The sequence below is a fragment of the Phyllostomus hastatus genome, unplaced genomic scaffold (genome assembly GCF_019186645.2).
Source record: "Phyllostomus hastatus isolate PE091 unplaced genomic scaffold, TTU_PhHast_1.1 phas_contig_152, whole genome shotgun sequence".
Classification (NCBI taxonomy): domain Eukaryota; kingdom Metazoa; phylum Chordata; class Mammalia; order Chiroptera; family Phyllostomidae; genus Phyllostomus; species Phyllostomus hastatus.
The window spans coordinates 14,923,087-14,942,456 of NW_025333622.1; the positions used below are offsets into that span (position 1 = coordinate 14,923,087).

The 19,370-nt window shown below is 36.8% G+C and overlaps 1 protein-coding gene across 10 annotated transcripts in view; it reads left to right on the forward strand.

Annotated features, from left to right (window-relative positions):
- Positions 1-19,370, forward strand: part of ERC1 (ELKS/RAB6-interacting/CAST family member 1) — a 564,233-nt gene that overhangs the window by 228,804 nt on the left and 316,059 nt on the right. The gene's annotated exons all lie outside the window — the stretch shown is intronic.

Below are 19,370 nucleotides of genomic sequence, written 5' to 3' on the forward strand. Positions count from 1 at the left end.
CTGAAATGATAGAACTTGTTCCAGGAAGGCAATGGAGAGATCTAGTTATGAGTGCATAAATGTCAGGAGTTTTAGATTTACCAAAAGAGTGGACTGAGTTCTTTGTCTCAAAAGACAGTATGAGTGGTCAGAAGCAAGAATCAGACCAGCCAGGTTTTGACTGAGAGAAACGAAGATGAAAGGAACCACCAGGGGAATGAGGAGGGAAAAAGAATATTGTTTTAATTTAATTAAAATTTCATCAGAGACATTCTGGCTAATAGCATATTAACTAGCAGGATGAATTGAAGCATGAATGATGGAGGAAAGTTGCCACAGTGTGGATTTATATAACTTTTAAATTATTTCACATGCACAAATCTACACACACCTTTAAATTTTGGGTTTGTTTTGTGATTCTGCTGATGGTAGAATTCTAATGATAACAAAACCGTCCACCACTACTGCTGTTTGTGTGTGACAGAGGTACCATGGTAGAAGCTTTACATCTTCATTATAGTAAGTAAATTAAAAAGTAAGGGTGGCAGAAAATAATTGGAAACCCTCATTTTAAAACTTACTCATTTGGCATGAGTCATAGGAATGTAAATTAAGGTATGAGAATTTCTGAGAGGGTTCATAAAATGATATTAATACCATATCATTTTATGCAACAGCTCTTTTCTAATAATAATATCATATATATTTACTATTTATAAAAACACCTGTCTCTTGACTTACAACTAGCATATGAGTTACACAGGTGTGATTATGCTGATAAGGAACTATGATTAGGGAACATGATTTCTCTAGGGTCAACCAACTAGTAAGTAATGATACTTGGATTTGAAGCTATGTCTTCTCATTTCAACCTCAACGCTCTATGTGTTTTATGCATGGTGGCCTAGGAATTAGAGTATGAGTTATGAAACCCCAGAGTGCTTGAATTTTCTTAGGTAGATTTCTCATCTGTAAAACTGGGATAATTATCTAATCTAAAGAGTTGTGAACCTGGAATGAGTTATAAAGGGAGCACTTAGAGCAGTGACTGGCAGGAGGAAAGCAATCAATAAATGGATCTATTGCAGTCAGTTGTTTTTGCCTTTTTCATGGAGCCTTATTTGATCCAGGATATCCTAGCATGGTGTGAAACATTTCAGCTTCTTTAAAACACTGTGCTGACTTTATTAATTCATACCAATATTAATAGAGAGTACAAAGTAGAATCCCAGTGCAAAGTTGTATATGTTTAGTAAATGAAAAAAAGAACACATATTTCTTTTATATTGATATTTTAAGACTCCACTTAGATTTTTAAATGCTAAAATTTTTGTTATAAGTAGAAAGATGAAGTTGAGGCTTTTTTGAAACAAAGATCTCCTTCCCATTTCTACTGTCTGGTATTTGTTCTCAATATTTAAATCACAGACTTAAACAGAATTTTTTTTTATTGTTCTTCAGTTACAGTTGTCCTGCCTTTTCTCCACTGAACAATACCCCTGCCCTGACCCCACCGCATTCCCAGTCAGTCCCCCTACCATTGTCTGTGCCCATGAGTCCTCTATTTGTGTTCCTTTTCTTTGCCCTTCCCCTTCTTTGTATTGGTGATTCAGGATTCTTAGGATGTAGTCCCAGCAGTAGGATCATTGGATTGAAAGGCAGTTCCAACTTTAGTTTTTTGAGGAAATTCCATACTGATTTCTACTATGGCTGCACCAGTCTGCATTCCCACCAATAGTGTACTAGAGTTCTCTTTTCTCTACAACCTCACCGGCACTTGTAGTTTGTTGATTTATTAATGATGGCCATACTGACCAGTATGAAGTGGTATCTCATTGAGGTTTTAATTTGCATCTGTCTGATGGCTAGTGATGTTGAGCATGTTTTCATGTGACTTTGGGCCCTTAGTATGTCCTCCCTGTAGAAGTGTCTGTTCATGTCCCTTGCCTATTTTTTAAGTGGCTAAGCAATATTTCTGAAAGTGTCTTTTAAAAATAGGCAATTTGTATGGGGTGTAAGTATTTACAAAAATAAATAAATAATGGCCCTCTGCATAATTACGTATACTAATCTAATTCATGAAGGGGATTTTTCAGTCAGATCTACACTCTTTTTCCTTCTCTTAGGCATGACCTTTCTGCTTTACCAGATAAGTAAAGCTGTAGGGTATCAGCAGTCCTGAAATTTCTATCTTCAGTCATCTTTACCTTCCTTTTGTTTCAGTGGAACTAATGTTCCAGCTGTTTGCCAGGGCTATATCTTTATCCTTTCCTTCTTACTAGTTTTCAGAAACTTGCTCTGTAAATTAAATACTTCTTCTCCTTATCTCCTTGTGTCTCTTCCTTTCCACTGACTTGCCTAAACATAAAACATATCCTCCTTACCTCAATCCTTAAAAAAAAGTAAATAATCCCTCCCAGTATCTTTTTTTTGTTTGTTTCAATTCACTACAGTATCTTTTACCTTTTACTTTTTTTCTATTTATTTTTACAGTTCTGGGAAGAAGCATTTATTCTCACTGTCTCCATGTTCAGACTTTCCATTTAATTTTCCAAACCAATGTAAATTGGATTCTTTTTTCACTCCGGTGCTAAAATAGCTTCAGTGATGTATTAGGTGCCAAATTTATTGACCTTGCTTGTCTTGGTTAAACTGACCTTTCTGGGGTGTTAAATATTATTAACTATCTCCACTCCTGCTAGAAACTGGTATTTTGTAGTTGATGTAACATTGTTTTCTGCTATATCTCTTACTATCTCATTGACATTTTTAAGTCTATTTTGTTTTTCTTGTTTTATGTGTTTCTTAACTCTTGGTGTTTCTTATGACGTTTAAAAAACTCCTTTCTTCTACATATTGGTCACCTGCCTTGTTATAAGAATGACTGAGTTTTATTTTGTTTTGGCTAAACTTGTGTGGAACTCCTATTTCAAATAAACTATTTATTGCAAAAGAAATCTTAGTATTTTCAGTAAAAATGGCAAGTACAAATACTATATTTTAAAGGTAACTTTTCCATATATTATTCTAAATATTTTCTCTACACATTACAGTAAAACAATATGTGTACTAGTTAAGTAATTTCAAGACTGAAATTATTTGGAATTAAGTAATTCAAAATGTGAAACCAAGTCAGCTTGAGTAGGAAAATATCATGAAGGCTTTTCCCTTGTGTTTGGGAACTTTCACCTCTAACTTAAGCTTCGAGTGGACTAATTTTTACTGGGAAGTTTTATTGCTTTTTCCCATTATTGTCTTTTGTGCAACAGTTTTTTTTATTTTAATTTTTAAAAATTTTTATTGTTATTCAAGTACCGTTGTCTCCCTTTTCACCCTACCACGCCCCCCACCCCACTCATCCCTACCTCCCACCCTCAAACCTACTGCCTTTGACTTTGTCCATATGTCCTTTATACATGTTCCTTGATGGCCCTTCCCCTATTATCCCTCTGCCCCCTCCCTTGTAGTCACTGTCAGTTTGTTCTTTATTTCAGTGTCTCTGGTTGTATTTTTCTTGCTTGCTTGTTTTCTTGATTAGGTTCCACTTATAGGTGAGATCATATGATATTCTCTTTTACCACCCAGCTTATTGCACTTAACATAATGCTTTTCAGTTCCATCCATGCTGTTGGGAGGGGAAGGAGTTCCTTTCTTTCTGCTACATAGTATTCCATTGTGTAAATGTACCACAGTTTTTTGATCCACTCACTTACTGATGGGCACTTAGGTTGCTTCCAGCACTTGGCTGTTGTAAATTGTGTTGCTATGGATATTGGGGTGCATTGTTTCTTTTGAATTGGTGTTTCAGGATTCTTGGGGTATAATCCCAGCAGTGGTATTACTGGGTCAAAAGGCAGTTCCATTTTTAGTTTTCTGAGGAAATTCCATACTGTTCCCACAGTGGCTGCACCAGTCTGCATGTTCACCAACAGTGTACTAGGGTTCCATTTTGTCCACAATCTCTCCAACACCTGTTGTTTGTTGATTTGCTTATCATAGCTGTTCTAACTGGTGTGAAGCGGTATCTCATTATGCTTTTAATTTGCATCATATTATGACGCTCAGCATCTTTTCATATGTCTCTGGTCCCTTGGTATATCCTCCTTGGAGAACTGTCTGTTCAGGTCCTTTGCCCATTTTTTAATTGGGTTGTTTGTCTTCCTGGAATGGAGTCGTGTGAGTTCTTTATATATTTTGGAGATCAAACACTTCTTCGAGGTATCATTGGCAAATATGTTTTCCCATATGGTTAGTTCTCTTTTCATTTTAATGCTGTTTTCTTTAGCTGTGCAGAAGCTTTTTATTTTGATGAGATCCCATTTGTGTATTCTTTCCTTTATGTCCCTTGCTCTAGGAGACATATTGGTATAAAAATTGCTGCATGGAATATCTGAGATTTTCCTGCCAATGTTCTCCTCTAGGACTCTTATGGTGTCACGATTTATATTTAAGTATTTTATCCACCTTGAATTTATTTTTGTGTATGGTGTAAGGTGGTAATCAGGTTTCTTTTTCTTTCTTTCTTTCTTTTTTTTTTTTTTGCATGTAGCTGTGCAGCTTTCCTACCACCATTTGTTGAAGAGGCTATTTTTACTCTATTTTATGCTTCTGCCCCTTTTGTCAAATATTGACCACAGAGACTTGGATTTATTTCTGGGCTATTTCTGTTCCATTGGTCTGTGTGTCTGTTCTTATGCCAGTACCATACTGTTTTGATTACAGTGGCCTTATAGTACAGTTTTATATCATGTATTATGATCCTTCCTACTTTGTTCTTTTTTCTCAAGATTGCTGAGGCTATTTGGGGTCATTTATGGTTCCATATAAATTTTTGAAATGTTTGTTCTATATCTGTGAAATATGTCATTGGTATTTTAATAAGGATTGTGTTGATCTATAAATTGCTTTGGGTAACATGGACATTTTGTTGATGAACTGATATATGCTTCCATTTGTTTGTGTCTTTCTTAATTTCTTTCTCAACTGTTGTATTGTTTTCTGAGTACAGGTCTTTCACCTCCTTGGTAAAGTTTATTCCTAGGTACTTTATTTTTCTTGTTTCTATAGCAAATGGGATTTTGTTCCAGATTTCTTTTTCTGATCTTTTGTTGTTAGTGTATAAAAGTGCCTCTGATTTCTGAATATTGACTTTGAACCCTGCTGTTTTACCAAACTTGCTTATTAAGTCAAGTAGCTTTTTGGTAGAGTCTATATGGTTTTCTATGTATACTATCATGTCATCTCCATACAATGACAGTTTTACTTCCTCCTTTCCAATTTGGATGCCTTTTGTTTCTCTTTCTTGTCTGATTGCTGTAGCTAGGACTTCCAATAGTATGTCGAATAGAAGTAGTAAAAACAGATACCTTTGTCTTATTCCTGATCTTACAGGGAAAGCTTTTAGTTTTTGTCCATTGAGTATGATGTTGGCTGTAGGTTTTTAGTATATGGCCTTTATCATGGTGAGGGATGCTCCCTCTACTCCCATTTTGCTGAGTGTTTTTATCATAAATGGGTGCTGTATCTTGTCAAGTGCTTTTCCCCCATGTATTAATATGATCATGTGATTTTTCTTTTCTTTTGTTTATGTGATTTGCAAATGTTGTACCATCCTTGCATTCCTGGGATGAATCTCACTTGGTAATGGTGTGTGACCCTTTTAATGTATTACTGGATGGAGTTTGCCAGTATTTTGTTGAGGATTTTACTATCTATGTTCATCTGCAATATTGGCCGTAATTTTCTTCTTTGTTGTGTCTTTCTCTGGTTTTGGAATTAGAATTATGCCAGCTTCATGAAAGGAGTTTTGGAGTCTTCCCTCTTCTTGGATTTTTTGGCATAGTCTGAGAAGGATCAGGGTTAGCTCTTCCTTAAAGATTTTGTAAAATTCTCCTGTGAAACTGTCCAGTCCAGGGCCATTGTGTGCTGGGAGTTTTTTGATTATTGCTTCAATTTCATCAGCTGTTATTGGTCTGTTCAGGCATTATGCTTATTCTTCATTCACTTTTGACAGATTATATTTTTCTAGAATTTGCCCATTTCATCCTGGTTTTCAAATTTCTTGGCATATAGTTGTTAGTAGTAATGTCTTTTTTTAAATTAATATATTTTATTGATTATGCTATTACAGTTGTCCCACTCCCCCCCCCCTTTAGTTCATGTCCATGGGTCATACATATAAGTTCTTTCACTTCTTTCTGTATTTCCTATACTATTCTTCACCTCCCCCTGTCTATTTTCTACCTACCATTTATCTACTTACTCTCTGTACCTTTCCCCGCCTCTCACCCTACCACTCCCTTGTTGCTAACTCTCCGTGTGATCTCTATTTCTGTGGTTCTGTTCCTCTTCTAGTTGTTTGCTTGGCTTGTTTTTGTTTTTGGTATGGTTGTTAATAACTCTGAGTTTGTTGTCATTTTACTTTTCATAGTTTTGATCTTCTTTTTCTTAGATAAGTCCTTTTAACATTTCCTATAATAAGGGCTTAGTGATGATGAACTCCTTTAACTTGGCCTTATCTGAGAAGCACTTTATCTGCCCTTCCATTCTGAATGAAAGCTTTGCTGGATAGAGTAATCTTGGATGTAGGTCCTTGCCTTTCATGACTTGGAATACTTCTTTCCAGCCCCTTCTTACCTGCAAGATGTCTTTTGAGATATCAGCTGGGAGTCTGATGGCAACTCCTTTGTAGGTAACTGTCTTTTTCTCTTCTTTTAAGATTCTCTCCTTATTTTTAATCTTGGCTAATGTGGTTATGATGTGTCTTGGTGTGTTCCTCCTTGGGTCCAAGTTCTTTGGGATTCTCTGAGCATCCTGGACTTCCTGGAAGTTGATTTCCTTTGCCAGATTGGGGAAGTTCTTCATTATTTGTTCAAATTAGTTTTCATTGTCTTGCTCTTCCTCTTTTTCTTCTAGCATCCCTATGATTTGGATGTTGGAACGATTAAAGATGTCCTGGAGGTTCCTAAGCCTCTCCTCATTTTGTTGAATTCTTGTTTCTTCATTCTTTACTGATTGAATGTTTCTTTCTTCCTTCTGGTCCACACCATTGATTTGAATCCTGGTTTCCTTCTCATCACTGTTGGTTCCCTGTACATTTTCCTTTATTTCACTTAGTATAGTCTTCATTTTTTCATCTAATTTGCAACCAAATTCAACCAATTCTGTGAGCGTCCTGATTACCAGTGGTTTGAACTGTGCCAACTGGAAGTCCTGTTAGTAGTAATTTCTTATAATCCTTTGTATTTCTGTGGTATCTGTTGTAATCTCTCCTCTTTCATTTCTGATTGTGTTTATTTAGGTCCTCTCTCTTTTTATTTTGATGAGTCTGCTTAAAGGCTTGTTGATTTTGTTTGTCTTTTCAAAGAACCAGCTCCTGGATTTATTGATCCTTTGAATTGTTGTTTTAGTCTCCATATCATTTAATTCTGCTCTGATCTTGGTTATTTCTTTCCTTCTGCTTACTCTGGGCTTTTTTTGTTCTTGTGTCTCCAGTTCTTGTAAATGTAGCATTAGTTTGTTTATTTGAATAGTTTCTGCCTTTTTTAGGTAGGCCTGTATCCCTATGAACTTCCCTCTCAAGACTGCCTTTGCTGTGTCCCATAAGTTTTGGACTGTTGTGTGTTCATTTTCATTTGTTTCCAGAAACTTTTTTATTTCTTCCTTGATCTCCTTATTAACCCATTAATTTTTTAATAGTATACTATCAAATCCCCATGAGTTTGAGTGTTTTTGAGTTTTTTCCTTGAGGTTGGTTTCTAGTTTCAGCCCCTTGTGGTCCAAGAAAGTGCTTGAATTTTTTGAGGTTGGTTTTGTGTCCTATTATGTTGTCTTATCTTTGAAAATGTTCCATGTGCACTTTAAAAGAATGTACACTTTGCTGCTTTGGGATGAAAGGTACTGTATATATCTGTTAAGTCCATTTGATCTTGGACATTGTTCAGTGCCACGATATCCTTATTGATATTTTGTTTGGAAGATCTGTCCAGTTTTGACAGTGGGGTGTTAAAATCCCCTGGTATTAGTGTCTATATCTTTCTTGAAGTTCTCCAAATTTGGGTGCACCTGTGTTGGGTGCATACATGTTTATAATGTTTGTCTTCTGGATGGATATTTATAATATCTCTTGAATATTATAAAATGTCCTTCAATATCTGTTTTTATGGCTTTTTTTTTGAAATCTATTTTGTCTGATATAAGTATTGGTACCCCACCTTTTTTTCCCTGTCCATTTGCTTGTAATATTTTTTCCAACCCTTCACTTTCAGTCTGTGCAGGTCTTTTCTTCTGAGGTGGGTCTCTTGTAGGCAGCATATGTGTGGGTCATGTTTTCTTATCCATTTAGCTACCCTATGTCTTTTGATTGGAGCATTTAATCCATTAACATTTAAGGCTATTATTGGTAAATACTTATTCATGGCTATTTTTTCCTTTTTCACCTGTGTTCCTGTCTTTCTCACTTTGAACCTTCAACTTCTTAAAGCAGTCCCTTTAGCAATGCTGTTTTGGTAGTGGTGTATTCTTTTAAACTTCTTTTGTCTAGGAAACTGTGTTTCACCTTCCATTTTAGATGGGAGCCTGGCCGGGTAGAGTAGTCTTGATTTCAGGCCTTTGCTTTCCATTATTTGGGATATTTCTTGCCATTCACTTCTAGCTTCTAGTATTTGTGTTGAGAAATCAGCTGCTAGCCTTATCTGAGCTCCCTTCTATGTTACTATCTGTTTCTCCCTTGCTGCTTTTAGGAATCTATGTTTTAAAATTTGCCATTTTAATTATGATGTGTCTTTGAGTAGACTTCTTTGAGTGCATCTTGATTGGGACCCTCTGTTTCTGAACTTGTATGGCTTTTCCCCTCTCTAGGTTAGGGATGTTTTCTGCCATTATTTTTTCAAACAGGTTTTATATCCCTTAGTTCTTTTCTTTCCCTTCCAATATTCATATGATGAGAATGTGGTTATGTTTCATGTTGTCCTGAAGTTCCCTTAAACTATCCTCATACTTTTTTAGTGTTTTTCATTTTGTTGCTGTACCTGTGTCTTTCAGCTCACTAATTGGTCCTCTGCTTCATTACCCTGCTTGTGATTCCTCAAATGTACTTTGTATTTTAGGTATTCTTCATTTCTTTCTGGTTCTTGTTTATAGCTTCTGTTTCCTTTTTCATGCTGTTGCAGTTCCCACTCAGTTCCTTGTAGTTGTCACTGTGTCCCTTGAGCATCCTTATAACCATTCTTTTGAATTCTGTGTCTGATAGATTGCTTGTCTCAATTTCATGTAGCTCTTTTACTGGGGATTCTTCCACTCATTTCGATTGGGAGTTCTTTCTTTGTCTCCCCATTTTAGATAACTCTTTTTTATTGTTTCTGCATCTCAGGACACGCTGCTTTGCCTGCCTGTCTTCATGTTGTGGACTTCCATGATAGGATTTGTGTGGAACTCAGTGGTGCCGTCTCTTTGAACTTTTTATCTGGATGCTCTGGGGTTGCCCTTTCATCTGTTTGTGTGGGCTCTTTTGTTTACTTGGGCTTTGCTTGTTGGTGGCTTCTTTGTTAGTGGGTTCTCTCCTTTAGCGGGCTTACTGGTAGTCACATCTCTCACCTTGTCTTGTATGCTGTTATACAGTTGTTGGTTAACAAAGCAGTATTACCAGACAACCTATGCTACACCAGCAAAATAATCCCGTCTACCACGTCAGCAGTCTCAACTGCAGTTGAGCAAAGATTAATAAAGGTGAAGAGAGATTATGGATTTATAAGATATGACAGAGGTAATATGAGGTGACTAAAGAGGGGAGAATGTTACTGAGTGGGGGAGAGGGAGGAGAATTAATAAGAGTAGGGATAGAAGTAAGGCAAAGAAATGGAGAGAACAAGCTTTAAAATGTAAGTAAAACACAGAGTGATGCTGGGAACAATGAGGTGAGAAAACAGAAGGATATACTACTAGGTTTAATGTAAAATTAAAAAGGTACTGTTCCAGCAGGGGCAGAATTGCAGAAGAACCACAGCAGAGTCGATAGAAATGACAGCTGAGTAAACTTTAGTGAAGGTGAACCAGGAATAAGAATATTGTACAAAGGGATAAGTGAATATGAGATGTCTACTGTAAAGAAAAATGATTTTGAGAGGATGGGGTAATAAGCAAACTAATAAGAGTAAGGAGTAAAGCCCAGGTTGAGAGAGGGGAAGAATTCCTCACTTGACTGGTCAGGGGCAGTGGGGAGGCAAAATGGAGTAAGTCAGGTGGAGAGTATTCTATGGATTTTAAAGTACAAACAAATAGTGAAAAAAGAGGAGTTCCATTGGAGAAATACAACAATAACCATGGTATTTCACCCAACTAACCACTGTGTGTAAAAGGGGGAAGGGAAATAAGGTTTTGAAAGAGGGGAAGAAGAATGTGAGCTGATTTAAGAGAACAGCTCTTATGCAAGGTTAGATAGAAGAGAAATAGTGAGAGTGAGGGACAGGAACATTGTGTAGCATCAGTGAAAATAAACTTTACAACAGTAATAAAGCTCAGGAGGATGGCAAAATGGATTAAGGCCAGGGTAGGTTGCTGTGTGGATATCTGAATATAAATAATAAAAAGTAGAAGACCAAGAGTAGTGAGTTATTTGGAATACAAGTGAAGTGAAAGAAGAAAAATTAAGATGTAATATGAAAGGGCGAAGATAAAAAAAGAAAAGAACAAAATTAAAAAAGAAGAAAAAGAAATAAAAACAATATGCAACTTGTGATGAAGAGCAAGGTGAAATTTGTCTCAGCTTTTGGTGTTCACCTTCTGACTTTTTTCTGGATCCATCTGTGGTTTTCTCTCAGCTCCTGGTCCTGGTTAGGTGCCCATCTTTTGGCAACACAGTGTGTATCTCCTTCCCCTGCCTCTAGAGGGAGCTTCTGTTATAATTGATAGGGTGAGGTCTCTGAGCCTTGCCTGGGTGGCACTGTTCAGTCTTCTAGGAAAATTGTGCATACGTTCACCCTGCCCTTACACCTCCTGTCGTATTCCGTCCCAGTTTATTTCCAATAATGTATAGGTTTAAATAGCTGTCCATTTCACCAGTGGGAATGGGGGAGCAGGGGACAATCTGTGTAAGAGTGTCAGCTCTCTTCTTGTGCTTGGTGTATTCTACAGCTCTGTGTGCTAGCCAAGTCTGGGGGGTGTCCTAAATCCCCCTTGCTGTGCCCTTCCTTAACTTCCTGTTTTGGTGCCTCAGTGAAATAGGACCCTAGGACCCAGTGTACTTTGTCTCCCTGCTGGGATTTCAAAATGGGACTCTTAGGCATTAGCCTTGCTGTCTTACTCTTGAAGAAGAAGAAGAAAAAGAAGAAGAAGAAAAGCCCCCTGCTGGTTATTAAGCCTGCCAGGCCGGTTTTGAAGATCTTCCAGGCTCCTGTAGGCAGTGAAGGGCTGGCCTAGTTTTTTCTTTCTAGTGGTTCCGCCAAGGAAGGGGGTTCAGTCTGGGCTACAGTCATCACAGGTGCACAGTTTCCAGCCCACTGCCTTCAGACCACTGTGCATCTGCACTCTATTCTCTGTGCAGTTGTGCTGGGCTAACACCAATAAACTGCATCACTTTGTACACTTTTGATCAGTCTGCACGAGGTACACTGAGTGGGAGCAAATCATGCCCACAATCTTCCCTCCTTGCTGCATGGGCAGCTGCTCACATGAGGTCCCTGCCCAGCGTACCTCAGTTCTCTTTTTGAGAAAAGTCTCTGTGGGCACCACTGTCACTCGGAGCTACTAACCAGCTTTCCACACACTCCAACTCTCTGGCAAGTCAAGAGCCTATCTCAGTCATGGCCAGTCATTGCCTAACTCTTCTCCCAACTCCAGGTGCTGCCAGGGTCTCCTCCACTCTCTAGCACAGGCCCAGCTGGCAACTGCTGCTCTAGCTTGGGTGTGCTGCTAGCTATGTGTGTGTTTGCTGTGTGTGTGCTGTGTGTATCCCTAACCCTGTCCCCCGTGACTTCTCAACTTGAAAAGTATTCAAGTTGTTCCTGGTGCAGATCTACGATTTCCCTGCCCTGAAAGGGGAGGGAGCTACTAGGCTGCTATCACTGACTCAGCTTTCCTCAGATGCTGCTTGTGTGTGGTTTCTGGCTCCATGCCTAGGGACTTTCCCTGGCTGCCTATAAAATCTCCTTACAGCCTGGTTCAAAGTGTCCTCTGCACACTTTCACTTACAAACTTCAAATCAGCTAAGATTCTGTTGGCTGTTCAGTTTGTTTTTCAGAAGATCAGCTAAATGTCCCAGTTGGGTGCACGAGCAAGTGGGCTCAGCTCCCACATACTTCACCATCTTCGTCTCCTAAAAACAACTTTTTATAGAATGTGTTAGGAAAGGAAAACTTACCACAGGCTATCATTACCTAAATTAAAGGAAGTTAATTAAATATAAACCGTACTATTTTGTGTGTTCTCATTATTATTTCAGTTTATTGATGCAACTTTAGGACACAAATTACAAATTAATTCTTCTCTTCATTACTGTAAAATGTACCTAATTGTTTGACCCCCCCGCCCCCCGCAGTGTGATTCCCCTTTGATTTGTTTCCAAGTTATGGAATTAATTATGTCACTTCCCTACAAAAGTCTTAGACATTCAGGATAAACTATAGATTTCTTGCTTAGCATGATATAATTACTTGGCTTTGTTTACCTTTAGCTTCCTTTGTCTCTATGCTGCTTCTCCAAATTTAAGCTACAGTCATGCCAAATGTAGATTTTCTCCAACGTGACACATTCTCCTTTTCATCAGGGCTTTATTCATACTGTTTTCTCTGCCTAATAACCTGGACTAATCCCTTAGGAAAGTTCATATATCATTTTTCAGAAAACATTGTCCTAATCATCACCACCACCCCTACACCCACACTAGGTTAGCTCTCTTTCTTGTAGATTCTCAAAGCACTTAATATGCACTGTGTTTGCTTGGATGCCTGGAAGGTATTTGAGAGCAGGAACTATTTTTATTCATGGATTTGTATCCTTAGTGTTTGATATGTGATGGTGACTTTAACCAAGTATTTGTCTATTTAATGAATAATGAAAAGGTAAAGAATCTAGCAGACTCTGAAAGCTTAGACAAATGTAGATCCTCTTGCATTCCAGAGCCCATTTTCTCCTGGGCAGTGTCTTAAACTTATTTTTAATTCATTGGTAATCCTGATTCTATCCTTTAGTGACATTTGTCTTCATTACCTGTAACTTAGCATGTGGTCTACATTTCTGATAACCCTATGGCCTTGAGGTAATTTCTTCTAGATGTAAAATTATTCCCTGACTCTTTCTGCCTAAAATCTTAGGCTTCTTTTCTGCCTGTCCACATAGAGTTAAAATAAAGTCACAGTGTCTTTCTTACATTTATTATGTAATAGTTTACAACACACTTTCACTTTTACCACCTAATGTAAACAAAGAGACAAATTCTATGAAAGAACTAAAGGCTTATTCTGTGACACTCATCATTTCAGATGGAGAGAAGTGGTAGCTTTTTAAAAGATAAAGTGCACAGAAATGTTACTAACCTTAGAGGTCAGTTGAAAAAAAAATGAATCAATATGAGAATGCCAAGATGTGCTGCTCTTTTGGAGAAAGGAAAAAACACCAAAGGATGAAATTTCTTAAGAACAAAGGCAGCTACGTTAAGGTAACAACTCTATAAAGGTTTTCACCTTTAATTTAACTTGTATGTATTTTGTAAGCCATCTTCATTCAATGTTTGGTGTCAGAGATCCTGATAAACAGTTTTTGTTCACAATTACTGTAGCAGAGAAGTTAAAGTGTATGGTAGTTATAGGCAGACCTGGGCTTGAGTACTAGTTAAACAGGGTTAAATGGGTTAATTAGGTTTACTGTGATTTTTGGCTAATTACTAACTTTTATTGAAGGTTTGGTCTTTTTATCTATAAAGCAGTTAATAAAACCACATAAAAGTTTTTTGAATAAGATGACAAATGAAATAATGTAATTATAAACATTAAGGTGCTTAGTATATGATGAGTAACTTACAAAAGCTATTGTAGTGTTTTACCTACTATAATGTTAGATTTAAATACTCAACACAGAACATTCACTAACATACACACATACACACACTCACACTACACCTTGCTTCACCCTGACCTAAAAAGTGGTAAAAGAAGCATATTCCATGATTCTCTGGAGGTTATTGTATGGGAAATTTAGATTTTCAAATTTACATATGAAAATGTAATAAATAAATGTGGGGGGGAGTGGAGATTGAATGTTACTAACCTCTTACAATGTGCCAAATCCTGTGCCAAACATTTTCTAGACATCATTTTCTTTATTCCTCATAATGACTCTGTGAGAGATGGACATTATTCCTGTATCACAAATTGAAAAGATTTTTTCAAAACCCTGATTTTTAAAGAAGCTGATGATTACATAGATAATGAAGTCAGCATTTGATCCAGAGTTCTCTAATTCTTAAAACCTTTGGTTTTAACCTCTCCATCATTATGCTTTCATCAATGGTCTTCTCGTCCCTGGGTAATTGTGAACATGTTTTGAGACTTACAAGTTTACCATGCAGATGTTGATTCTGTATTTTCATTTCAGTTATTGGGTTGGCCAAAAATTTTGTTTTTTTCCATAAGATAGCTTTTAGCAGCACTTAGTTGTCTTTAACTTCATTTGAAACAATTTTGTTAGACTATTATAAAAGCTATCATATCCATGTGCATTAATAAATACTTACCAAAATTGGTGGACTTTTGTGTAATCATTTTAATATTGAAGATGGAAGAAAATAAGCAACATTTTTGGTATATTATGCTTTATTATTTCAAGAAAGGTAAAAATACAGCTGAAAAATACAAAAAAAGATTTGTGCAGTATATGGAGAAGGTGCTGTGACTGATCAAATGTATCAAAAGTGGTTTGCAAAGTTTCATGCTGGAGATTTCTCATTGGACGATGCTCCATGGTTGGGGTAGACCACTTGAAGTTGATGGCAATCAAATCAAGACATTAATTGAAGATAATAATATTCTACCCTGCAGGAGATAGCCGACGTACTGAAAATATCCAAATCAATAAATTTATTGGTGAAAATGAAAAATGTGTCTTCTATGTTACAGAAAAAACAAAATGGACTTTTTTGCCCAACCCAAATGCAGTCAAAACCATTATTTAAGTATATATTTTGGACCATCTGGGTTAATATAACTAAGTTGCATAGGTAGTTGTATTCACCCACTTTTATGGTCATGGTCTTGATGTCCTCAAGTGTTACTGCTGTACTTCTTTTGGGCCCATGAGAAAAGAATATCATGGACTCGGTATATAATGTTGCTTTTATTTCAAGCAGAGTTCAAATGATGTTATAGTGTACTGTGTAAAACAAACTTACTTTTAGCAGTTTGATAAAGAAAAATTTTGGGACAAATTAATCTTATGACTTAAATTTGGGCCATATTAATAAGTACTGTGAGTACATGGCGAGCAGTGATTTAACTACATAGGAAGTTAATGTTGATAATTTGAATTTCATTGTGATTTTAGTTTGCTTTACATTTAATTTGTAAATTCTAGGTTTAATATTTGTATATTTTAAAGTATTATAAATTGATGAGCAGGAAGTCTAGAAAATATTTTCCTTTACAATTATACTATAATATACTACACTGTAGTTCAGATACATACCATACCCTTCAGTCATGGGGATGAAGCAGTTCTGCTTAGGGAAATGCTGAAAATCTTTGCTAGGATGCTACCATTTGAGCTTTATCTTGAAGAATGAGTACTTGTATGGTAGGCAGAAAAAGGGCAAGAAAAAGGGTAAAGACATTAAGACATCTGAAAAGGCCAAAAAAAAAAAAAAAACCAACTTAGTGTGCAGGAGTAATAGAAATGTAGGTGATTATAAGGGTCTTTGGTGCTTATTAAGAGAATTTTGATTTTATTATGTAGTCAGTATGAATCTAACAAAAACTGAAAGCAGAGAATATAAACTTGAAATTTGTCTGCATACTGAATTTTTATAAGTTAAATTATGTTTTACATACTATCACAATTTAATTGTTTAAGGGCCCCTTGGAAGTGGAATGCCAATGTTTTTGTAATGAAAATAAATTGCCCTGTAAATTTTTAGTTTTATAACTTAAAACTTTGATATTTTTGCCTTTTTTTCTCTAGGCTTATCCTTTATTGATGAAATCAGAAAACTTTATATTTTATTCCTTACATTTCAATTGAATGCTTTAGTGATTATCTTCTGTCCAATCGATTTAATGATTTTCATTGTATTTTAGCCAGAATATATAAGAAAACTACTTATAAAGTTTTCTGATCACTAGCATTTATTGTAACATAAAAAAGCTGTTACTGTTGTCTGCTTAATATATGTTTATTATTAACACTTTTGTTGATGCCTTGGTTCCCACATTAGCCTTCATCTCTTACCTCTGTTGTGCATGTTATAGTGAACTGTCCAAGATAAATTAGTTGCTAAACTGAGTCCTGTGAAATCACCAGGTGAAAAAATACGGAGGATGCACTCTGCATATGCAGTTGGATATACTATTGTGCAGGATGATTAAACTATAGTGTTCAGAGCATTCACCATGAACATAACTTGGGAGCGGGGAATGTAAATGGACTAATGTCTACAAGAGTACTTTTCAGACTGAAAGAGAGAAAAGATAGTAGTAAATAAAAAACCTTATTATTGGTTTCATTTTCCTAGTCATGCTGGAACATACTTTTCCCTAGGTCATGGGGCCAGCCATCTCCATAGGTCTGACTTCCACCAAGTGGGGCTGAATTCCTGCCTGATTCTCTGAGGCATTAGGCTTATAAATAGAAAGATATGAAAGTGAGAAAAAAATTAAATGAAGTTGGAGTGTTGGGGAAGAAGAATAAAGTTTAAAAGTGAGAAAAAAGAGGTGGGGCATGAGGATATAGGTGTTTATTTTTTTAGAGCCAAAATTTTACTCAAAAGTCTAGGGTTGTATTTCCTGTTTTAGGTGGTGATAGAAATTAAGCTAACCCATAAAAGAAATGGATGCTTTCCATAAAAATGATAGGTGCTTTCCTTTATCATTCTGAATAAATCAGGGAGAAATCCGGAGTGAGCAGCATAGAGCAGCAACATCCTCCCCAACTTTAAAATAAAAGAAAATAAGCCCTGGCTGGTGTGCTTTAGTGGATTGAGTGCCGGCCAGTGAACCAAAGGGTCATGGGTTCGATTCTCAGTCAGAGCATGTGCCTCAGTTGCGGGCCAGGTCCCCAGTTGGGGGTGCACAAAAGGCAACCACACATTGATGTTTCCCTCTCTTTTTCCCTTCCCCTCTGTCTAAAAATAAATAAATCTTTTAAAAAATAAAATAAAATAATTGACAATATATTTATTCTGGCCCAATAGGTCCAAAAAGGCATCATGGTTGTAAGATAGGGATTTTCTTTGGCTCATTGTTTCTCTCCCACATACTCAGATTTTATGGCACAATATAGTCATAGCATCGTGCCGTATCCTTGGTCTTTGTTTTTTTCAGACTTTATAAATGGATTTAGAATATATCAGTGGTGCTGGATTCTTTACACAATTTGGAAAACGTGCAACTACTGTTGTAGTAAAACCAAGTCCACAAATTACACCAAGGATGCCTTTCCCTCAATTATCCTTATCCTTTATTTTCAAAATTTTGCTGTCTCCTGGTTCATTCGTGAGTGTACTTTAAGATTCCCATCGTCCACCTTTAAAATTTTTTTCTTGACATGATATCCCCTTGTAGCTGGTGCTCCATTTCTCTCTTCTCAGCAAATCTTGTTAAGGGAATTAATTTGTAATTGCTATCTGCATTTTCTCACCTTTCTTCAGGTTCATCAAAGCAGGAAGCTACTTCTATCTATTTTTAAAATCTCCTTTCATCACTTCCCTGAGACTGTATTTGTCAAGGTTATCAGTAATATGTGCATATCTATATATAATACACATACATATGCACACAATGACAGGTCCAGAAATCATTCTGTTCCCACCTTACTTTATCTAGCTGCATTCTACACACTCCCTTGCTTGAAACACTGTTTGCATTTTACATCTCTGACAGCAGATTCCCCTTGTTTCCCCCCATCTTTTCACTTTTCATTTTTTTTCTATTATCATTTCTGCTTCCACTGTACTTTCCTAGATCCTGAAGGGCTCCATTCTCAGCCATATTCTCTTTTTTACAAGTAACTTCCCAGAATGCCTTCAAGTCTCATAACTTTCCATATCAACCCTATCTTGATTGCTCCCAAATTAATTTATTTACCTAACAGCAGTTAGGACTTCTGGAATAATATACTAATAAATTATATGACATCTATAACTATGAGAGAACAGATCTCTTGATTTTCTTAACCCTTTCAAAACTTCTTCACTAACATTCCCCAGTTCAGTTAATGGGGAATAAATCACCAACTAATTCTTGATTCTTCTCTCCTCCCACTTCCCACATTAAATCAATCACTAAGTCCTGTCACATCTCACAGATAGGTCTGAAATTTTCTCCACTTCCTGCAGTGAACCATTAATTCCTGCTCAAACCACCCCAGTAGCTTTCTAACTGGTATTCTTGCTTCTGTATCACATTCCTCTGCTAGTCTCTTCTCTATAGCAGCTTAACTGAACTCTTAAAACTTAAAGCAGACGCTGTCACTCCTTGCTTAAAGCCTTGGTATGCTCTCCCTTAATGTGATTAATAAGGCTCTGCATCATCTGACTTCTAGCCACCTCTGCAACCCCATCACCTGCTGCTTCCCTTTCACCATACCAAGTTTTTTACTAGGCCTGCGAAGTTCTTTCATAGCTTGTGCACTTGTGTTCTCCGTCTCCTCTCCCCATCTATACGTGGCTCACTTTCACGTCCTTCATGGCATTTCCTCAGTGAGGCCTTCCCTGACCACTGCAGCTAAACCTTGTCAATCACAATCTGCATTACATTGCCTGTTTTACTTTTTCCATAGCATGTGTCACTGTGCAATGAGATGCTTGTTTGTGTTATCTTCCTCCCCCTTTTGAAAGTAAGTTCTACGAGGGCAGTGAGGTTCTTCCTTAAAACTATGGCCCTTGGTTGGCTCAGTATATATTTGCTAAATGAATAAGTGAAAGCCAACTCTTTTCTGAAGGATTTGACAATTCTTCAAGTCTTCATTTGAAAATGCATACCAGTTTTTCAATTATAAACAAGTATATTGCTTTGCCTCAGTTAATAACTTGAATTTTTATTAGATTACTTATTTTTATTAGCATTTATGGGCTACTATTCCTTTGTACTTTGTGATACCAAGCAATTGCTTCCTAAAACAAAAAAACCTCAGGAACCTGTAAAGCTCTACAGCCGGGATTAGCAAACTACAGTCCACCTATACTTTATTTT